The sequence below is a fragment of the Cryptomeria japonica genome, chromosome 8, assembly GCF_030272615.1.
Source record: "Cryptomeria japonica chromosome 8, Sugi_1.0, whole genome shotgun sequence".
NCBI classification, from domain to species: Eukaryota; Viridiplantae; Streptophyta; class Pinopsida; order Cupressales; family Cupressaceae; genus Cryptomeria; species Cryptomeria japonica.
Window position 1 is genome coordinate 604,652,430 of NC_081412.1, and position 16,349 is coordinate 604,668,778.

Sequence of the window (16,349 nt, forward strand, 5' to 3'; positions counted from 1 at the left end):
GTCCCACCACCTTACTCTCTACCTTCTTTCAATAACATAACACCTCCATCACAATCTAACACGTCTAATATGAACTCTTTGACTGAAGCGACCATTAACAATCTTGCACAAACTATCTCTTCTTTACAGCAACAAATTGCCTCTATGAATCAATCTAAGTTTAGTGTGCCCACATTTGACATTGCGAGCCCACTTTCTCTTGACATTGTTCGAGCTATCCCCCCTAAACATGTTGAAATTCCACATTTGGAGCTTTATAATGGTAAGGGTGATCCTCTAACACATGTTAAGACCTTTCAAACAATATGTACTGATTTTGCTTATGACCAAAGGTTGCTTGCAAAATTGTTTACTAGAACATTAAGAGATAAAGCCCTACAATGGTATTGCTCGTTGCCTTCTTATTCTATTTCTTCTTTCGAACAACTTGCAAATGCTTTCATTCAACAATTTCAAAACAATATAAGTCCTAAAGTTACTTTGATTGATTTAATCCATTGTAAACAAGGTGTTAAAGAAAAAGTGACCAATTTCATTGGTAGATATAAGCATTTGTATGCTCAGATTTCTTTTCCAGTACCTGACAATGATATTCAAAGAATCTTTATTTCTAATTTACAAAAAGATATTAGAGAAAAATTCCTGTTTTCTGAGTTTACTTCTTTCCAACAGTTGTGCGCAACTCTTCACAATTATCAACTGACTGTGAGTCAAATGGAACAAGCAAATCCTATGACTCCGAGTGATAAGGGTGATAGTAGTCAACAACCATTTGGGAAGTTTAAACCGAATAGAGAGTCCATTAAATTCAATGAAAACATCATCAACAACAATGTGAATGCAGCATCAGGTGTGCCTCCTATTTCTAAGTTTTTCAAGAAAGAAAGAAAGTTTACTCCTTTGAATGAATCATTGCATAGTATTATGAATAAGTTATTGGAACAAAATGTGCTTACTCTTCCTCCTATAAGGCAAATAGATCTTGCAAAGATTAATTCACCCTATTTTGATAACAAATCTTTTTGTCAATTTCATCGTCATCCTGGGCATGATACTGAAAAATGTTTTGCTTTAAAGGGAAAAATTCAAGATTTGATTGATAATAATACTATCTCTGTTTCTGGAGTGAATGATAAAGGCAACACATCTGTAGCTCCTCCTAACCAAAATCTTCAGATTTTTACTGATCCATTGCCTTCTCATACCTCTAATGCGATTGATACTACTGATTCCTCTGTCTCACCTGATGATCTTGTGTCTATGACTCCTAATGTGATTAACTTTGTGGAGCAGCAGAAAATCCCTAAAGAACCTTCCATCACATTTGATTCCAGTGAAACTATCAGGGCACCTGATGGTCCTTTATATATAGTTGCAAAAGTCAAGAATACACCTTGCCGTGGAGTGCTTATTGATCCTTCTTGTATGGTTAATGTCATTACTGAAGAATTTCTTTTTACTTTACAATTGAATCAAGTGATCTATGATGAAACAAATGTCGTTGTGAAATTATTTGATGCATTTTCTTCTCTTGCAATTGGTTCTATTACATTACCTATTGAGGTCCATAACAAATCCCTTCATGTGGACTTTGCTATTATTCCATCATCCGAACAATTTTGTGTGAAGCTAGGCTATCCTTGGCTATCTTCCATGAAAGCTATTGCTTCTCCTATCCACAAGTGTTTGAAATTTCCCCATAATGGTGAAGTTGTTACTATCAATCATAGTCTCTTTAAACCTGCTGAAAGAACTTCTAGCGTTCCTATTGATTACTTTTGGCCTAAACAATTTCAATCTCTTCCTCCGCGAAGTGATCATCTTTTTAAATCTTATCAAAAGTGGAAAAAAGATATGATCCTATCTCTAAGTGAACCTAGAACACCCAAACTTGACATTCCTATCGTTCTTGAGAAGGAAGTTCTTCCTTTGAAAGATAAAACTAATGTCTTTCCTCAAGAAGATTCCCAACCCATCCCTATGGATGTGACTATGCCTATATCTAATAAACTTCCTAAAAGTAGACCTATACCTCCTCGTCATGATGGACTTGGTCTCCTTCCTAAACCAAATATTCCTCCCTTATATGGAGCAGTTCCTCCTCCTTCGTCTTATGGAGAGAAGAGACCTTCCTCTTCTCCTATTATTCAACCTAAGAGACCACAACCTAAACACCCAAGTGATAAAGATGAGAACATTCCTCCTCCTCAATCTTCTCAGCTTCCTACTAAGACTAGACGAAATCGTTCTGCACGTGAACGCCGACGAAAGCATCGTCTTAGAGCTCAGGCAGCTGCTTCTCAAACTTTGCAATCTCCAAAAACACCTTCAGCTAGTATTATTCCATTTTCTCCTCAGCCGAAAATTGAGCCAAAATCTCCTAAACATAAGATGCATGATGGTCTTGATCCTGTGTGAGTTAAAGATCCTATTTTTATAAATCTTGATGATGATATAGATGAAAATGTTATTCATGATGAAAATGTTACTCCTGTTCATTTTGATAGTGAATATGAATATGTTGATGTTGATAACCATTTATCTAACGCATTTTCTAAAGCACTTATCCTAGCTCCTAGACAAGAACAATGTGGCTCGGAACATGAACATAGGCCTTGTTTGGATCTTGTGATAGCTCCATCTGCTGTGTTGGATGTTCCTCCTCTAGCATGTTTCCTACCTTCCCGAAATATTGATCAGCAAGATCGGGGGGTAGATGACATGCTAGACTAGTTCATTAGCATAGCAGATTCTCTCCTCCTCTCTTGATCTTTTGTTACTTCTTCTATGTGTTATCCTCATTCTTCTATTTGTTGTCCTTAGTGTTGTCTACTTGAGGATGATGCAAAACATTGAGATCTCTTTTGGTCTCTCTCATGTTGACTCAAAAGACACATGTGTTCCCTTCTTCTAGGTGACCTTCCTTGATTGGGGAATGAAGAACAATTATGCATACATACATATGATATACATGAATTATCATATAGCATACTGACCCCGAGGAAAGCGAAGTCACCTCGTGCTTGGTGTTTTGTGTCTATTATCCTTGGGCTTATCTCACACTTGGGGGCTAAATCCTTGTGATAACGTGCTCCTTTCCCTTTTTCATTTCTTATATGTATCACTACCTTAAAGCAATCACCCCCGGTGAGTCGTGTGTGATCGCTTTAACGTAGGGGGGCATACATCCCGTTCATATCTTTTCAAGATACTTGAAAATTTCTTGACAAATTCAGCTTTGCATTGAAAATTTTTGATATCTTTCTTGCATGACTCATAGTGAGGGAACCTTACTACTGACAATCATGGTTCTCCCTCGTGATCTTCCCTTTTACTTTGTCAATCGAAGTCGTAAGATCCTTAGTCCACTGGGGGCTTGGTGTATCTTGCCTCCTTGACGTGGTGAAAGTTTTTCAATGTTGTTTCCTTGTACTTTACCGGAAGTATTGGCGTACGCTTATACTCCCGCTAAAGTGGGGGCTAAATGTAGCGTCCTAAAATTGCAACACTTGCAATTTCGATTGCATTTGGGTCTTCACGATGGTGATGCAACACGGAACCTGAATGGAGACCCCGAAACTTGTTCATGACATCAAAAACTGCATTTTTCAGCACCCTGGCCTGATCCTCCTTGCACCCTGCTGTCCCGGGAGATGGGACCATGGCGCCCAGCGCCCTGGTCCTTTAGGACTAGGGCGCCTAGTGCCCTGGTCCCCCAGGACCATGGCACCCAGCGCCCTGGTCCTTGGCCCTATTTTTGGGCCCGGTCTCTTTTGGGTCTCGAGTCTTTATGTTTGCAAATTGGAAAATAACATTTCCTGGTCGGCCTAAGGTCGGGGAAAATCAGTCTATCAGCCCTAATTGACAAGTGTATAAACCACATTTCCTCTCCCATTTTGGTAGGTGAAAAAAAAAGGCGAAAATGATATTCAAACATTCAAGCATTCAAGCATTCAAGCATTCCTTCAAGCAATCGAGCATTCTAAGTCTCCATTCAAGGCTAAGTGTTGCATTCAAGACAAGGATTCAACCATTGAAGAGGAGATCACATACAACACATTACATGCTACATACATTACACCTTTGCATGTAAGGATAAAAACATTCTTACAACAAGGTATCAATACTTGTTTACATTACAAACATTTACATTTACAGCATTCTCATTTCTTGGTTAATTCCAAAACCGGGGTTTGACCTAAAGGCAAACCCCTCATCCCTACCCCCCCAATCGTCCTCTCTTTTCTATGTGTAGGTTGTAGGTACGCGGCTGTAATTGAAGATCTGGAATCCTTGTGCAGAGACGAACAGATCCCCCTTCGTTTTGCGGATTTTTCGGAGGACCGTGTGCACGCCGGGTGCCATCGTCCCGTCAACTTTCGCTCAAATTTGCAGAACAACTACGTCTCGACATTTTACTGCTAATTCTAGGTCCGCAGCTTCATCCTATATTCCTATCTCTGTTTATAAGTGAATCTTTCCTACTTTACATGCATTCCTAGTTCAATCTTTCTATCTACATTTCTTTACAAAAGAGGGTATCCTTGATATCTTAACCCTTGAAACTCATTTAGAATCCAATCTTGCATTGCGTGGGATTGGATCTTGTGGGTTTCAACCCCTCTTTTGAATGTAAAGTCTCTCCTAAGTGAAAACCATCAACCCTAGTGACTCTCCCTTCTCTCTCCTCGGAGTTGGGGAGGGGAGAACGACTAGGGTTCGATTTTTCCACTTTACAGGAAGTAAGTCAATTCATGAAGCATTGACATCTCAAATTCAGACTACATCTGATCAACAAATTCTTTGTAGAGGGTGTCCTTGTTGCCTCCAAAGATGATGTCATCTACATACACAACCACAATGATCATGTGGTTTCCATCTTTCTTTATGTACAAATTGCTATCAGCACTTCCGTTTTTGAATCCCTGCTCCTTTAGGTAATGATCTAACCTTGAATAGCATGCTCTAGGAGCTTGATTTAGATCATACAAGGCCTTCTTCAACCGACACACAAAAGTCTCATCACCATGTAGCAGAAACCGTTCCGGTTGCTCCATTTACACTTCTTCATCCAAATTTCCATTTAGAAAGGCAGATTTTACATGCACTTGGTATACTTTATAGCCCTTGTAGGAAGAGTAGGCTAGAAACATTCTAATTACTTTTAATCTAGCTACCGGTGTAAATGTTTCTTCAAAGTCAGTCCCTTCTACTTGAGAGTATCCTTTGCACACTAGTCTAGCTTTATGCCTAGCAATCTTACCTTCTTCATTCATCTTGTTCCGGTAGACCCATTTAGTGCCAATGATGTTCTTGTCTTCTGGTCTAGGGACTAATTCCCTAGTCTTGTTGTTCTCAATTTGTTGCATTTCTTCTTCCATGGCATCCATCCATTCTTGTCTTTTCCTTGCCTCATTAAATGTTTTGGGTTCAACTTCAGTCATGAGGCATAGGTTGACTTGTTCATCATTTTGGGAAATTCTTCTTCTAGTTTGCACACCATCACTCTTATTTCCCAGAATTTTCTCTTCCGGGTGATTCAATTGTACATACCGGTTGGGACCCTTCTTGGATGCTTTCTCTGGTTTAATGTCTAACTGAGCTTCATCATCTTCATCATTGGAGTTATCATACCAATTGATCAGGGGTTGACATCCTTTGTGCATATCCTCATCAACTTTTACATGCACACTCTCAATGATTCTTCTTAGTCTTTTGTTGTAGCATTTGTAGGCTTTGTTGTTTGACGAGTAACCAAGGAAGATTCCTTCATCACTCTTGGAGTCAAAACTTCTTAGACCATCCATATCTTTCTTGATAAAGCACTTGCTTCCAAATACTTTGAAGTATTTGACTGATGGCTTTTGGTCATACCACAACTCACAAAGTGTCATCCTGTTGTTTGTTCTTAATTGAAACTGGTTTAAAGTATATGCAATAGTATGAACAACTTCTTTCAAATATGTGTTCAACAGACTGGCCTCATTTAACATGGTTCTGGCCATCTCCTTGACTGTCCCGTTCTTCCTTTCTACCACACCATTTTGTTGTGGTGTCCTAGGAGAAAAGTATTGCCTTCTAATTCCATGTTTTTCACAATAATCTTCAAATTCATTTGATGTAAACTTTCCACCCCAGTCTGATCTTAGGCATTTTAACTTGCACCCTCTTTCTTTCTCCACCATCTTCCGAAAGATCTTGAATCTTTCAAATGCTTGTGATTTATCTTGTAGGAAGGTGATCCATGTTATTCTTGAGTAATCATAAATGAAGAGCATAAAGTATCTTTCACCTGTAAGTTCTCTTGTCCTAGTTGGACCACACAGATCTGTATGCACAATTTCAAGTGGTCTTGAGGTGTTGTGCTCTTTTGTCCTGAGGATCACTTTAGTTTGCTTACCTTTTACACATTCATCACAAAATGTGCTTACCGGTTTGATGATGGGTGGAATATTCCTCACACACCCCTTTTTTCTTACTGCCACTAGGTTATCAAAGTTTACATGGCCTAATCTTCAGTGCCACAACCAACTTTCATCTACTTGTCCTAACATACATTGTGACTCATATCATTCCTTCAGATTATAAACATTTTGATCTGTTCTCTTTCCTCCTGCCACAACTTTACCGGTATTGTCTTTCTTTATTTGGCATCTGGTTGACTCAAAGGTGAATTTGTAACTTGTGTCACACATCTGACTCACACTCACCAGATTGTGATTTAGGCCTTCCACATAATATACATCACATGCCTTCAGTTTTCCATCAATGCTTAGAGTTCCTTTTCCCTTTATTTTGATGGAAGAAGTGTCTCCAAACCTTACTGATCCACCATTCTAGTCTTCAAGTTTGATGAATTTATTTTTGTCACCAGTCATGTGGTTGGAATAACCACTATCTACAAACCATAGATTTTTCCTCTCAGCGTGTAGGGCAGTTTGCACTATGAGACTTGATTCTGGCTTTTCTTTTTCTTTCTCAACCCAAACAGGTTTGGTCTCCTTCTTGTCGGCCACTATATTATGCTCAGGTTCAGTTACCAACTCTTGATCCGAATTTGTCTTCTTCTTCTTGATCTTCTAGTTTTTACATAATTTTGCTATATGTCCAAACTCCTGACAGTTATAGCATTTTACATCTTTATTTAAAGGAACATCCTTAAAATTATTGTAGGGTACCGGTTTATTCTTCCTACATTCAAAACTATTATGACCATATCCATTGCACTGATAACATACAAGATTCATATCCCAGAGTGCATTAAACTGATTTCTACTTTCATAACTCATAGAGGGCTTATTGATTAATCTTCAGTCATCTATTCTATGCCCAAATTTGTTACACCGGTAATAGTAACCATGAAAGTTCAAAACATATCAGTTAGTTTGTCTTGGTCTCGAATGGAACCACCTCATTGGGGGTCTTCCCTTCATGTTGTTGAGTCTAGTGAATCCTTAATGGTCAACTCTTGCATTTCTCCTTGGATCTGCATGTTGGTACAAGAAGTGTGACCTCCGGTTCATTGTTGTATACCGATTTGAGTGGCGATTTCCAACAACATCTGCATAAGTCTTTTTGCCAGTATCCTTGCCTATAGTGAATGTCTTTTTTTCTTCACTTTTAATTGAAGAGGTGAACATTATTTCTTTGTCAGATTTATCTTTTTGAGTTGAACTTTGACCTTCTTCAAATCCTAAGCCACCAGTGTCTTTGGATTGCTTCTATTTGCTCAACATCTTGTCTAAGGCCTCGATGCTGCTTTCATACTTGCTTCTTATTTTTATTTCTTCCTTACTTTCTTCAACCTCCTTTTTGAGCTTTATTATTTCTGCTTCCAACTCTTGATGCTCCTTTTCCTTCTTTGTCAGATCAGAGGTTGTAGCTTTACATGTCCTCTTAGTTTGTTCCAGCTGCAATTTCAAGTCAGATATAACTTGACTGGATTCTTCCAGGGATTGCTTCAAGAGATCTTGTTCATCTACTGCAACAAGCTTAACCCTCTTGAGTTTTCTTCTTGTTTTACTCAATTCCTCAAGAGCACTGATAATTTCGCTCTCCAAATCCACTTCATCTTCAATATCCTCCTCTTCCTCATCTTCATCAACTGGTTTATCAAGTGCCATGAAGAGATTGAATTTTCTGTCGTTCTCATGGTAATCATCTTCTGATGCATTTTCTTCATCTATTGTATCATCCTTAATAGTATATAGACTGTTTTGGTTCCGGTAGCCTCTCCTTCCTTATCGGTAGTCATTCCTTTCTCTGTCTTTGCTGGCAGATCTTGTGAACTCTCTTGACTAATCTCCACCGATTTCTTTGTGAGGACAATTAGCAGCAAAGTGTCCTACCTTCCCATAGTTGTGTTGGCATTTCACACTCTAATGGTAGTTGAAGGTAATTGAAGGTGTTATCATTGATGGCAACCTTGCAATCTTATGGCACCAACACTGGCAGACTCTATACCGACAGACACTTCACTGACAACGACAATAATGTTTACCGATACTCTAGCCAACATGATTTTGATTATTGTATATTGTATTTAATTGTAATATCTTTTTGTAAGATGACATGGCATATTATAATAAGACTCATATAAGTATGAGATCTTGTAGATCATTTTGATATACATAATAGGATAGAAGATGGATATGATAAGCGAATATTAAGGCAGATTTTGTATAGGGTTATGGTCATAGTATGAGCTTAAACCAGTACTAAATTTGGCATAGCATATGCTGTTTTGTAGCAGTACATCATATTGGATTCTCATAATCCATTTTGTAAGTTAGTGAGACTTCCTTTTGTATTTGACTAGTGAGCTCTAGGCAGTTGGCCTTCCTGCATGTGCAGGCACATTATTGTAAGTAATATCCATTCATTGGCCAGTGAGTGAATATTGTGGGTCACAAATCCCACCAAGGTTTTTCCCACATCGGGTTTCCTCGCCAAAAATCTTGTGTTATGGTGTGCTTTCTATGTTGTCTTTATTGTTCATATTTACTGCATTAATTCTTGTTTACCAGTACATTGTTTTGGAATGCAAATTACCTAATAAGTTCAGAAATTCTATCAACCGATTAGATACTGATTTAGCCCCCCCCTCTCAGTATCTTTGGGACAATCATCAATCCTAACAAGTTGAAACATTTAAGTGGTATCTTTCCTTTGTACCGGCCAGATCCTCTTTTGAGCTTCCTGACAAATTTTTCTATTTCTGCATCTGAGTCTTCACTGGATTCTTTATGCGTAGCTACTTCTTTCCCCTTTTTGGTGATGTTGAATGCTTCTTCTTTCCTTGAGGAAGTATCACCGGTTGTTCTCATCTCATAGGCTATCAGAGAGCCAAATAACTCATCCATTGTAAAAGTATTTAGATCCTTGGCTTCTTCTATGGTAGACACCTTAGTATCGTACTTGGGTGTGAGAGATCTAAGTACCTTCTTGACAAGAATCTTATCTGCAATCTCTTCTCCAAGTCCTCTCATAGTATTCACAGTTTCATCAAATCTGTGAAGATAGTCTGCAATCTTTTCATCATCTTTCATTTTGATGCTTTCAAGTTGGCCCCTTAGTGTTTGCAACTTGTGACTTTTGCATCTCCTTCAAACAACCTCTGCAATTTGTCCCAAGTCTTCTTTGATGAAACACAGTGCATGACTTTGACAAATTCATTATCAGACATTCCACTCAAGATAACATGTTTGGCCTTTGCATTATTCTCATACTCCTTTTTAGCATTTGGATCAGAGGGAGGAGCATTAGGAACAACATACCCATTCTTGACAAACATCCACACATCAAAACCCAGGGAGGAAATATATGTCTCCATTCTTCTGCTCTAGAAGGCATAGTTGGATCCATCAAACATGGGGGCTTTTGAGGAACCAGACTCATTTCTTGCCATTGTGCTCAAATTCAAGAATCTACCCAAGGTTTAAAGATAACCGAGAACCTAGGCTCTGATACCAATTGTTGAACACAGAGTACCACTAAGAGGGGGGTGAATCAGTGGTTCCTGAACTTTTTGACTTTCAAGTAAACTTCAGAATATCAGTTATGCACTTAAACACTAAACAATCAAACTGGTAGAACAAGAAAGAAAGCCCAAAGGATCAATCACACAAATGTAACTCACAACACCATATTTACAAGGAAAACCCAATGTGGGAAAAACCTCAATGAGAAAAGTTGCTGGATACTACTACTCCAATCCAGCCTCATAGGTAAAACACTGAATTACAAATATTTTGGGCACCAACCCAAGGAGCACCAACCCCTGCACAAAGCTTCAGCTTGGCAATGTATATTGAAATACTATTTGAATACAATTAAGGCTTCTTGTTGCAAATGAATTCTGCAACTCTTTGATCAAATAACTCACTGTCGATTGACAACCTTTTCTCCTCCACTAAATCTCATACTACGGGTTGTGAGATTACTTTCTCTGATTCTCGGCCTCTATTGTCTCTCTCTCCCTCTTTCACACAATCTCTCAACACACTAAGTCACACTTGGATGCTGCCTGCTCTGCCACACCTCGCCGGTTAGGCTCAAATGCAAAACTATAGTTATGCTGGTAGAATCCTCTCAATGGTATGCTTGCTCACATACACTGCAACTTTCTTAGAACTATTTCTAAGGCTAGAAAATATTCTCCTTTTCTAACTCTCTCTCTTTTCTCTTCCTCTTCTCCAAAGCATCCACACGCTCTATCTTGAGCTCTCATCTCTTATCATGTGATTTCCTGCTAGAAAGCAATTCAAACTTCAGAGAGGTTAGGGTTTCCTCTTCCTGACACAATCTTATTGAGATCCGATCCAACCTATCTTGGATCGATCACCTATCCTTCAAGTATGTATCTATACACGGTCTCCATTATCCAACGCACATTTTCTTAAAATAGAAATCTTGAACAAGATCTTCTGTCTTGAAATCTGTCGGCACATAAAACGCTTCAGCTATTTGCTTTTCAAGGTCTTCTTGAATCATATTTCCTTTGCATTGATCTAGGCACCAACTTCTCCCTGATCTTCCTCTGTTATTCTTTCTTCCTCAAGCCGCAATGGTCAGTTACAATCCCGTGATTTGTAGTTGTTTCATTTATATTGAAAAACAGTTTCACCAACCGTGTCGATGATGGTTTTATCAACCTCTGCCTATTTTCCACCTCGGCTCCATATGGAATCACCATGGTCAGTCACTCTTCTCACCGACACATAGTTGGTTCAAACTTGAACATTCAGCAAACTCATACCAATACACGCCTTTACCGGTAAGGCCTTCTTCTTTTGCTAATCGATAGTGCACACTATACCGGTAACACATCTTCACCTTTAGTGGTTTGTGACAACTTTAACTTTTTGCCTCTTCATCGTAAACAAGAAACCATCCTTCAGACTAGTTTGTGCCTTATCGATAAGCCTTCATTCTGTCTACTCACACTCATGTGAATATCCATCATGGAGGTTGACATCAATGACAACTTTAATGCCAAAATGCCAACACATAGGCCTTGGTGCAATAGGGAAAGTGATGTCCATTGCCTTTTTGGGTCTGTGTGGATAGATTTAACACAAAAATGATTTCTACAGTTGTCTAATGAGGTATTGCTTTGCAGAGATAATAATTTGGTGAAAAGAATAGGAGCTGATATTGCTCTTGAAGTTAGGGTGAGTGGTATTCAATTTGTATTTGAACCTTGCATGGTTGTAAGTACTTGATGCGGGACTGACGGTGTGGGACGTGCTTACTTAATGTGGGCCTAAATTAATTCTAAATTTCTTGATTCATGACTTGTTTGGCCATAGGAATGATGCACTCAAGGATGTTTCAGTTAGGCCTACCTTTTCAAATCTAATGGACATCTTGTTAGGCCCAATATAGAAAGCTAATGTGTTGAGAGGGGAGGGGTGAATCAGTACTCCAAAACTTTTCTTTTGTAATAACCTTACTATTATGCATAAACAAAATAGTGCAATAATATAAAACAAAACTGTAATCAACAGATAACATTCATACATGATTCACTCCATAACACATATATTTTGGTCACACAAAAACTCTTGGTTAGAGAGAAAACTACGGTGGGGATGGCACCCACAACTTCACTACTGCAATAATAAAGAATGCTCGGTTAGAGCTACATTTAGCTATTTCTGATAGCTTACCCTATTAGGAGTATTAAGATCAGTTAGATCTACCTTACTAAAGGATTTATACAACACTATATAAGTGTAGCACTTGGTTAAAGGATTTACAATTTATAGACTTGGTTAGAGTCTTTTACCCTGTTAAAGGTTTCTCTTACAACTTCAAAATATTACAATATAATCATTACAAATATCTGCAACTTTACATCTAAAATGCTAAAGCAGATTCTATGTGCTCTGAATAAGATTACCTAGTTGGTGGCATACCTCGGTAACCCATAATGAGACTCGGTAAACCCTTATGTTTACTCTGTTCTTCAACTGTTCACTGATAACCTTCTCAATGACCTCTCTATGTCTCTATAACAGTCTTCCTTCATGCATACACACTGCTATCTCATTGCATCTCTTATCACATCATATCGTGTCATATATCTAACCCTTGAATCATGTTGTTGTAGCGTCGTAAATTGTACGCACTCGCTAGGGTGATACAATTTCGCACCTAGTTTAGCACCCGCCTTAGTGCGTTTTGCATTCTGCATTACATTTCTCCTTAAGCACTTAATTAATCAAATTAATTAGGTCTAAGGCCCTATTTCATCATTTTCTACATCACAAAGTTGGGCCCTTTCACTAAAGCGCGCCCTTCGCATTTTATTCTTCCAATACACCACTTAATCAAAAACCCTAATTAAGTCCTATTTCGAACTTGGGGGCTTGGTTTCGGGGTCTAAACATCTCGAAATCACCTGTAACTTTGGGATTATCTCTAAAATCATCATATCTGACGGCCCTGAAAATTTGGTGAAAAGTTGTCGGGACCATGGCGCCCGTGCAACATGGTCCCAGACATTTTTCCCGAAATTTTGGGAGCACGATCCAATCATAAAATAAAGCTTAACCCCAAGAAATTGGCGGGATATTCAATCTCTAGGTCAGCCAAAATACGAATTTACGACCTAGGGTTTCATACATAAGAGCTCTCTTTCTTCATTTGAAAGGATCAGATTTTTGTTTCCAGGAACTTCATATGCAGCGAAAGAGCAGATCTTAGAAGACTTCAACAACACTCAACATCATTCTATCAAGCATCTATCAAATTCATTCATTCATCCAATTAGGGCTTGGAAGACATTGAAGAACAATAGGAGATTACCAACTGAAGATTGGCTTATACTCCTCCCTTGAGGGTTGGGTATGATTTCATATTGTTTTCATGTCCTTACATAAGCTTTGATATATCATTTATTCATGCTTTAGATCACATTGCATCTTGATTTAGAGCATTTGCATTATCATTTACAAGCAATTAGGGTTTACTTTCTAGGTTGCTCTAGTTTGCTTTCTTGCATTTTGGACCTTGCACACACACTAGGTCTGCACACACAATACATTTTACAAACAACTTGGCTATTCATGGAGGTGGAAATCACCAAAGCGGGGGTTTGACTAAGGCAAAACCCTATATAGCCGCCCTTCCCCCTTTTCAGATATTATTGCAGGTTTCGGGATTCGGACGACGCCGCAGGACACAGATTCGGAAAGAGGAGACTGAGACAGAACTCTGTGTGCAATTGCAGCTCAGAAGACTGGGACAGGGGCGCTGGGCGCCCTGGTCCCTGGGACAGAGGCACTGGGCGCCCTGGTCCTCCGGACAGACAGCTTTCCGACAGTGTTTCAGGGTGCAAAACAGTGGTTTCCGGTGCAGTTTTCAGGACAGTGGCGCCCGCGCCCCCGTCCCGAACATTTTCAGTCCAATTTCGACTCCGGGTACATATCTACATTCTTAGTTTATCCTTACATTTACAGCTATTCATTGCTTAATCTCAATTCTGCAAACTTGTTACTAGTTCATACTTACATTTTGAGGTTAGGGTTTGAACTTGTATCATTTTAGCTTTCAATTTCAACAAGGGAATAGAAATCCTAATAGATATCCCGTGGCTCTCTCTTTCACCAAAATAAGTAGCCAACCGTGCGATATCTCTAGGCTCTTTCGTATTCCGCAATGTGTGTCAAAAGTTAGGATTAGGGTACATTGTCCTAGTCTCGCTTTTTTCCCCTACACATTTTGGTGAACCCGACATGAATCTATCATTGCTTCCTCTTGCATTGCATTTGTTATTCCTAGATCTAGATTTAGTGTGTTTTTCATTTCATTAAAAGAGAAAAAAAAAAAAAAAAGAGAACTTGTGTTTCTTTGCATTGTGTGTTTCAATTTTATGCAATCTTTTCAAAATGTCAGATTTTTATTTGCAAAATGTTCATGCATTTGATGATTATTATGAGTATAGCCAAGATGAATTAGATGAAGCCTTAGATGAGTTCTTAAACCCTAAGGATGCTAAACCTTCATTTTACCAAAAACTCATAAACCTTGTTACTATGCCATTTAGGTGTGATGAGAAAGATATGGTGAATGATTCCTCTCAAGGATACATTCCTATCCACTCTTCCCCTGAATCTAGTAACATGGTTGTTTTCAATAATCCCCTCTATGAGGAGATGTCTCCTTTTGAATCAAAAGACAAACCTTTTAACCGATATGATCATGCTTTGTTGGATGATGCCCCTGATGACTTTGTGGCTTTGTCGAAACCTATAAACAAAAACAAGACCTCTAAATTGGTTAACATGATAAATTTGAATGAATATAACAAACCTCTCTTTGAAGTCCAAGGTGCTTATCCTTCTCCCACCTTTCAAATTCCTAAGACTCCTCTCCTTACTGTCCAAGGGAGGTATGATCATGATTCCTTTTGTACTCCGAATAAACCAATCATTACCGTACAAGGAAGACAATCTATAAGTCCTTACAATTATGCTAAGCAAATAACTAGAGAGAGTTATCATGCGGTTGCCCATATTTATCATACCAGAAATAATAAGCAACCTAACCCTCCTCCTGTTATTCCAGTTTCGCTTCCTAATCCTCAACCAATTCTTCCCCAAGCTCCCCGTATTTTGCAAGTTATGGGTAAGGAATATGATCTCATAGAATAGCTTAAAGCTACCCCTGCTAAGATATCCCTTTGGGATTTGATTCAAACTTCTTTCGCTCATCATGGGATGTTACAAGATGCCTTGAAAGATTTGAATGTTCCTCCACCGAATACATCTAGTAATATAGCATCTTTTGTTAACTCTGTGATGAATCCTAAACCTCAAATTGTGTTTACGCAAGATGAGTTGCCTACTAGTGAAGTCCAACAACAATATGATCCCTTGATGATTGTGGTTGTCATGAAAGACACTGCTATAAGACGAACACTAGTAGATAATGGCTCTGGCCTTAATGTGTGTAGCATCAATCTATTGCATAAGATGAATGTGGATACATCTCTTATGGAGCCTGACTCTCGTTCCATTCGTGGCTTTGACAATGTGGCTAAGACTTCATTGGGTATCATCACCTTACCTCTCACAGTGGGACCTGTTACTTTGCCTACTCCTATCCATGTTATGCCGGGAAATTTAACATACAACTTGTTATTAGGGAGGCCTTGGATTCATAGCATGCAAGCTGTCCCCTCTACATTGCATAGACAAGTTAAATTCATCTATAACAATAAGACATATACTTTGATGGGAGATACTAATTTTCAAGCATGTCTACAAACATCTAAAGGAGATTCTTCTAAGCCATCCTTGTCTAATGATGACTCTTTAAACAAGAAACCTATTGATGAGTCTTCGTTTCTCGAGGATCAAAATCCTTGGGATGAATCTGGAATTCCTAAGGAAGATCTTTCTCGGCTTGAAACTACACAAAAAAAGGATTTTGATCCTGAGAAGGTTCTTGTAGAAGATGATTGGGGATCTCTTGATTTTAATCCTACCTTTGTAGGTGAATATAAACTTCCTTCTAGAGAGCTTAAAGTTGAAAAGAAGGAAGAAACTGAAAATCACAAAGTTGAAAAGAAGGAAGAAACTAAAAATCAATCAACCCTGCCTAAGGCTATGAGTAATAACTTTGTAGCCGCTTCTCAAACTTCCTCTTCTCACATCTATAACTATGAAGAGTTTGATTCTTTGTCTTATGAAAAACCACCTTCTTTTCCTGAAATGGCTGATCGCTATGGTTGTGGTTTTCACATTTTTGCTAAGCATGGGTATCATGGAAAAGGTTGTGGTGCTAATGAACAAGGGATTAGAGTTCCTCTAGAGACTAATTTTCATAATTATGCCTTTGGA

At 38.6% G+C, this 16,349-nt stretch overlaps 1 pseudogene; it reads left to right on the forward strand.

Moving 5' to 3' along the window:
- Positions 1 to 16,349, forward strand: part of LOC131071735 (uncharacterized) — a 37,014-nt pseudogene that overhangs the window by 8,641 nt on the left and 12,024 nt on the right.